The following is a 6,376-nucleotide window of genomic DNA, read 5'->3' as shown; positions in this document are numbered from 1 at the left end:
GGAACACATGTGCAGCAGACAGGATGCCGAGGTAAAACCATGCTCCACGTCTGCGGGGGAAGTGGAGCAGTGCGAGGGACGTGCCAAAGGCAGCAGCTGTCTCGGTGAGCTCAGTGTTTGGGGTCCAAGATGTTGGCCACGGGGCAGATGGGCTGTGTCCTCTTCTCCACTGAGCACCTCCCTCCGACCTGCCAGGTGTCTCTGCAGGAGCTGGGACCAGCATATCTGCTAGCAAGATGGAATTTGCATTGTACCACTCTCGCCTGTGCAGGAGAGATCAATCTCACTAGCAGCAGTGGGGAGGACAAGGCAGCATGAACCTTATCAGTCCTGGTCCTCATTGGCCACCACAAGCCCAGGCCCACATAGGATATGTGTTCCTGGAACTGGTGTGTCCCCAGCTCTGCTGCTATTCCCTCCCCATTGCTCATGGCACATGAGCAAGGTTGGGTTAACAGGGATGTGTCAGCACAAGCCACCATCAAACCTCTGTGTCACAGAGTGGACACAGCCTGAGTAATGGACAGAGCTGCAGGGAACCCCCATCCTGCTCCCTCTGTCCTTCAAAGGGTGGACACAGGGACAGTGGAGCTGCCAGCACCGAGATCACTCTCAGACCAGATAGTTCTCTTCAGACAAGGTGTTCCAGTTCCAGAGTTTTCAGGGACTCACCTGTCAGTGCGTTCCCTGGTTGGGGAGGAAACACCCCAGGGAAGTGTGTCTCCCCACTGAGAGAGTCGTGGAGAGAATTGCTCCCATTTTGGGTGTGTTCAGAGCATCCCAAGAGTCTCAATTTCTGCTTTTCCAGCTTTTGTCCACAAAATGGTTCTTGCAAATATCTGAGTCTCCATGGTTGAACCTGAGAAATTTCATGTCTAGGCAGAGAGAAATCTGGTGGCTTGGATCCAGCTACCTGGATGTGGGAAAGCTTGGAAGCCCCAGGAGAAAAGGGAGATTTCTTGGCAAAGATTCACAATAAATCTTTACGGAAGAGTGCAGGGGAAATACTAAGTATCTGTCAAACTCCTCATGTTCTGCAGGCAGAAGCCAGGAAGCCCCAAGATGTGCAGGTACAGAAAGAGATTTCAAAAGTGAGGAGAAACATCAGAGGCTCCTTTCAACTTCAAAGTCAAGAACTGGCAAATGTCACAGAAACACTGCATAGTCCTGCCCTGCTCACCTGGAAGGGCAGTGCTGGCTCTGATGCAGAGCAGTCACTGGAAGCCCTCAGAGCCCTTTGGTAGATGTGATCAGTGGGTTAGTATGGATGGAGAAATATGTATGGAAAGTGGTTTGCTCAGTGTCACTCAGGAGATAAAAAGCTTCAAGATTTCAGCCCTGTCTCACCTGTTAGGTGCTCACTCTTTGTCAACACTGCTGGGGGGAGCTGTTCCCCAGTCTTGTGAAGAAATACTAACACACCCAGAGTCTATATGGGCATGTCTTTCCTGCCCAAAGCCTCTCCATCTCCTGCAGATGCTCCTGAGAGCTCATGTGCTGTGTCTTTCCTTCAGCACCATGTTCCTGTGCTCACCAGAGTCTGTTTTTAAATCCAGCTGAGTGATCACCACCCACCTGAGCCGCATCCTTCTCCCTGCTGGACATGCCCCAGGGAGACCCTGGGGAAAAGTAAGACCTTCAGGAGAACCCATCCCAACATCCCAAGGAGTGATAAACCACTGCAAACATTTCTCTCTTCCTTCAGAGCCAGGGAGGAAAAGCAGCATATCTTTTAGCCCCACCGTTACTTAATCTGAGCCAAACAAACAAACACTGGGAGCATTTTTCTGTAGTAAAAACACTTTGCAGCTGGAGACAGTGAACTGTGCACTGGTGGGATGGTCAGAGGGTGTTTGCTAGTGTCCCAGTGGGGGCCTGGGCACGTGAGTAGTGGGGCCACCCCAAGAAGAGGAGCAACGGGAACAAGACCTCCCTGTGCAGCCACAAAAAACCTGCCTGTGAACCAGTGCCAGGTGCTCAGTTTCTATCTTAATTTTGGTCTTGGAAAAAAATGGAACAGAGTGAATACACAGGGGCTGCAGTCAAGCTGCGGCACACCCCCATCCAAGCAAGAAAATTACACAGTGAGGCTGCCAGGATGTCCTGACTTCACTTCACTGGGTCTGAGTTTTTGGTGCTGTGATCCACTAGCCCCAGTCCAGCAGCTGATCCAGCCCTTTCCTGGAGTCACAGCATTCCCAACCATTACACAGGTAAGGCTTACTGTGTCAGATGCTGAGGAAAGAAATTATCTCAGCTCATCCTGGATGATGCCTTTCCTTCAGGCTCGTGGGATGGGGAACTCCCACCAGGACCCCTGGGTGGGACCAATGGGTTTCACACCCCTGAGCCTAGAAGCCAAACATGCAGGGAGCAGACAGCAAGCACAGTAAAAAACTCACCATTACCATGTTTCCAGGGCTGCTGGCTCTGGTGTGTGACCATGAGCGTGGGCAGAGCTCGGTGTGGGCTGCACCTGGGTGGATGAGCTGTGGGTGTGCAGTGGGGATGGGGTGGTGGGTGGTGGACCCCTTGTGGGCAGGAGGTCCTGGTACCCAGCCTGGGTGCAGCAGGTTAGGAGGTCACAGATGATGTTCAGCTCCAAGGCTTGGGTCTATTTTGGTCTCAGCTGACTTGTGGTGCAGTGGGTCTCTCTCTTCCCATTGAGCTGTGAGATTCTTCAGCATTTGGCAGAGTACAACAAGACCATCACATACCCACAGTGCTGGGCTAAACAGCTATTTGTTAGCAAACAGCAAATTAACTATCTTCCGAATTGTGCTGAGAGAGTTTCCGTGTTGCTTAAGTGAATTTCTAAACTTAGCCCAGTTACTGTAAAAAATACCTTTGCAAGAACCTACCATCCGCAGTGCTCGACTTCAGAGACATTTATTTCTAGAGCTGGTGGAAAAATTTCTCACCTTTCAAAGGCTTCAATTATATCTTGGTGCTGGCTGGAGCCAGAGGCCTTCAGAGCTTCCTTGCTCGCAGTCACAGGCTGCTGGAGGGTACCACAGCTCTGACAGTGCCATGGGTGATGGGGGTAGAGGTGGGGGAGCCTGACACACTTATTCACCGAGGAGATCACGTAGGATCTCGTTAGCCTTGATGGACACAAGTGGATTTTACTTCATGACACTCAATCATTAGTCCTGCTGTGTTTTCAGCCAGGGTTGCTGCTAGCACTAAAGGCTCCAGGGATCAGGCTCTTGACAGGACCTGTGCAGTTGCACCAGCCAAAGGAGCAAATCACAGCTCTCAGAGCTGGGGCAGTGCCCAGGTGACCTTTGGAGAGGGGTCAGTAGCCAGGCTGTGGTGATCTGTGCAACCCTGCTGAGCCCAGCCTAGGTAGTTGGACCCACACCTGCAGCCTCCTGCCTGCTCAGCCTGCCAGCTCCCCAGAGCATTGCTATGCATAAAATGGGAAAGGATTTTTTTCACACTTATTTTTAGTTTTTCCCATGTCCTAGCAAATATGCAAGCAGAGACAGTGGGTTATGAGAGGACATTTTGCCTGAAGCAGAGGCAGGTGCTGGGCATCATATGAAAGGTTCCAGGAGAACCCAACCACCTGTCCCTGTTAATAGTCACCTCTTCTTTGTGAGATTTGACTTTTCCAGTACCTCTTCCTCTAAAGCTCAGCTTAGTTCAGAAAGGAATTCAGCATTTACAAGGAGCTGATCCTAATTAGCAAGAAGGATGACTCTGAAGTCCTCAGACTTCAGGACTGATCTCAGTTGTGTTACAGTTCAACAGGATGTTTCACTTCTAGGAGATCACAAATGAACATACAGTAGCTCAGCCTGGATTTTCTCAGGTCACAATATGTGGAGATCAAATCTTCTGACCTCTGTTAGAACACAGATCTCTGTTCACAGTGCATTAAGAGGAATCAAGCTCTGGATGTGTTAGACCTCTATAGGGCTCCAGAAATGCAAAAATCTGTCAAAAGCCACTTTCCTTCCCTGCAGGGTTGGGGAACAGGGTAGCTGGAGCACTTGGTGGTGTTTTGGGGTGAGGGGAATTAATATCTTTCAGCAAGATGGAAAATGAGCCTGTCTGTCAGTTCACAGGAGGGAAATATTTTACTGAAGCAACACAGTTTGTGCATTGCCTGGGAAAAGTTTTGTTCAAACAGGGTTTTGGCTTTGTTTTATTTCATCCCAGTGAAAAAAAGGCTCCTGCTATGGAAATCCACATCAACCTCCTCCAGGCATTGGGATGCTCAGGGATGACAGCAGATCCCATCCCTCAATGAAGAGCAAATCCCTGCTCAGTCCTATGTGGGCTCATGTCACCACCTGCCACCTGTATATGTGTGTGATGGGTGATGCCCAAAGCCAACAGATGGGAGAAATAAACATGACAGAGAAATCCTGCAAGGCCCATTATGGCTTATTCTGGAGCGAGCTGCTATGTCTGTTGGTCATAAAAGCATCGGTGGGTGTCTCTGCCAAGAGAGTGCTTGAACCCAGTGATTTATCTCTTTTGTTCCCCCCATGCTCATTAAAATGGGAATTTGCCGGCGCTGCTGCTGTATCCAGCTGAATGCGTGTGCTTCTTGGCTCCCAGCAAGGTCCTCGCTGCAGATACCGTGTGCTTTGGCAGTCAGGCCAGTCTGGGCTGCAGGATATTACGCCTGGCAGGGACACAAACCCCTTCCAGTTCCTGGAATTTGGATTGTCTCATGGAGTGCTGATTAAGCAGTGCTTTCAATCTGCACCCAAGACAAAACCCTCTTCTTGCCTCCATGCAGAGGCTCAGCTGCTGCGTGGCAGCAGGAGCTGCAGTGGGTTCACTCCCCCCTGAGCCCCAGGGAGACAAAAACCTAAAAAACCCTCTCACATTAAAAGCTTTGCTGTTCCTGGTTCTGGACAAGTATTTGCTGCTCAGGGCTCTGTCATTTGTGAAATAATAAATCATTAAAAAACCACCCTCTCCACAACACAGCCCCAGTGCCCTCCCTACCTTGGTGTGCACTTGGCAACGGCTGCACCTCCCAGTCTACCCAGTTAAGATCACTGCTGCATGTCCCCATCTGCCTTTCTAATCCGCTGGGAATGAAACCGCCTTTACCAGCCTCACTAATGAGAGATTTGATAGCTGGGGCTGAGCAGAGGGAGGCAGGCCCAGTGTGTGCCACCCTGGTGTGGCACGAAGGGCTGTGCAACTGCTGGTTTCTGTAGCTGGCACTCCTGTCTGCATAAATGAACAAAAAATAAAGGTGTTGGCAGGACTGGCAAACTGGGGATGGTGCTTTGCCCACCACCTGTGGAGAGGTGGCTTCTGTTCAGGGTGATCTGGTGCTGGGAAGGTGAAGCTGAGCTGGTTAGATCCCTACAACAGGCAGCCTGGCAAGTTGGAGGGCTCTGGGAGCCCCCCTGACTCCCTGGCATGCCCAGTGCCAGCATCCATAGGATGGCATGGCACAGTCCCCCACAGCATGCCCAGCCCTGCTGTTTCACAGGGTGCTGTTGCTCTCTGCACTGAGGGATCCCCCCCTGTGATGCTGCAGTGGGGCCAGAGATGCCTCAGCTGTGTTTTCTCTGTCTTCTCACTGGCACAACCATCATCCCACCTGCTGGGTGGGGAGTTGTTGGAAATATCCCTCCAGCACATGTCTCAGCTGCTGCCCAGGGCCCACAGCATCTTGAGCTGCTTAATGGGAGAGCAGATGCCAGGAAAAATATACATGGAGACTCCTTCAGCAAAGGCTCACAGCAGGGAGAGTCTGTATTGATACAGCACATCAGCTCAGCACCTGGGTGTTATTCCTGCTCCTCCCTGAGCTCTTGGTCAGCTTCTGTTGCACAGCAGGTCTCTGGGATTCCTGGGCATAGCCAGATGAACTCTGGGATGCACTGTCACTCCCAGCACAGGCAGGAGTTTTATGTCTCAGATCCTCAATTCTTGTCCCATTCAAACCACTGAGGATGGGTAGCAGTGATGGACAGCTGCTGTGAGACTGCCTTCTCCTCCCTGCCCCATCCCAGCAGCCTCCTTGTTTCCCTGCTTGAAGACCAGTTTTTCTCTGGGCACAATCTGGTTTCATCTCCGTGCCTTCATCTCTGTGCCTCCTGCCAGCTCAGGAGAGGGAGTTTGGGCTTGGTGCTCCTCTTCATGCAACTGAAGAGTCAAATCCTGACTCCAAATCTGCCTGTACCCTGGTGAACCCAGGCCTAGTAAGGTGTAGGACAAGCATTTTGCTTACTTGGGGCACAGGGGGATGACAGCAGTGAGCCCTGCTTCAGCTCACATGTGGCCACCCATGCTGGCTCTGAGCACAGTGGGAGGAAGATCTGTGATGGGCATTGTAAGCAGCCCCAGCAGCCAGCCAGGCATCTTTGTGACCTGCAAGAACTCAGCTGGCCCCAGG

Source organism: Acanthisitta chloris, unplaced genomic scaffold (genome assembly GCF_000695815.1).
Source record: "Acanthisitta chloris isolate BGI_N310 unplaced genomic scaffold, ASM69581v1 scaffold6672, whole genome shotgun sequence".
NCBI classification, from domain to species: domain Eukaryota; kingdom Metazoa; phylum Chordata; class Aves; order Passeriformes; family Acanthisittidae; genus Acanthisitta; species Acanthisitta chloris.
Note: the sequence above shows the minus strand (reverse complement) of the source record.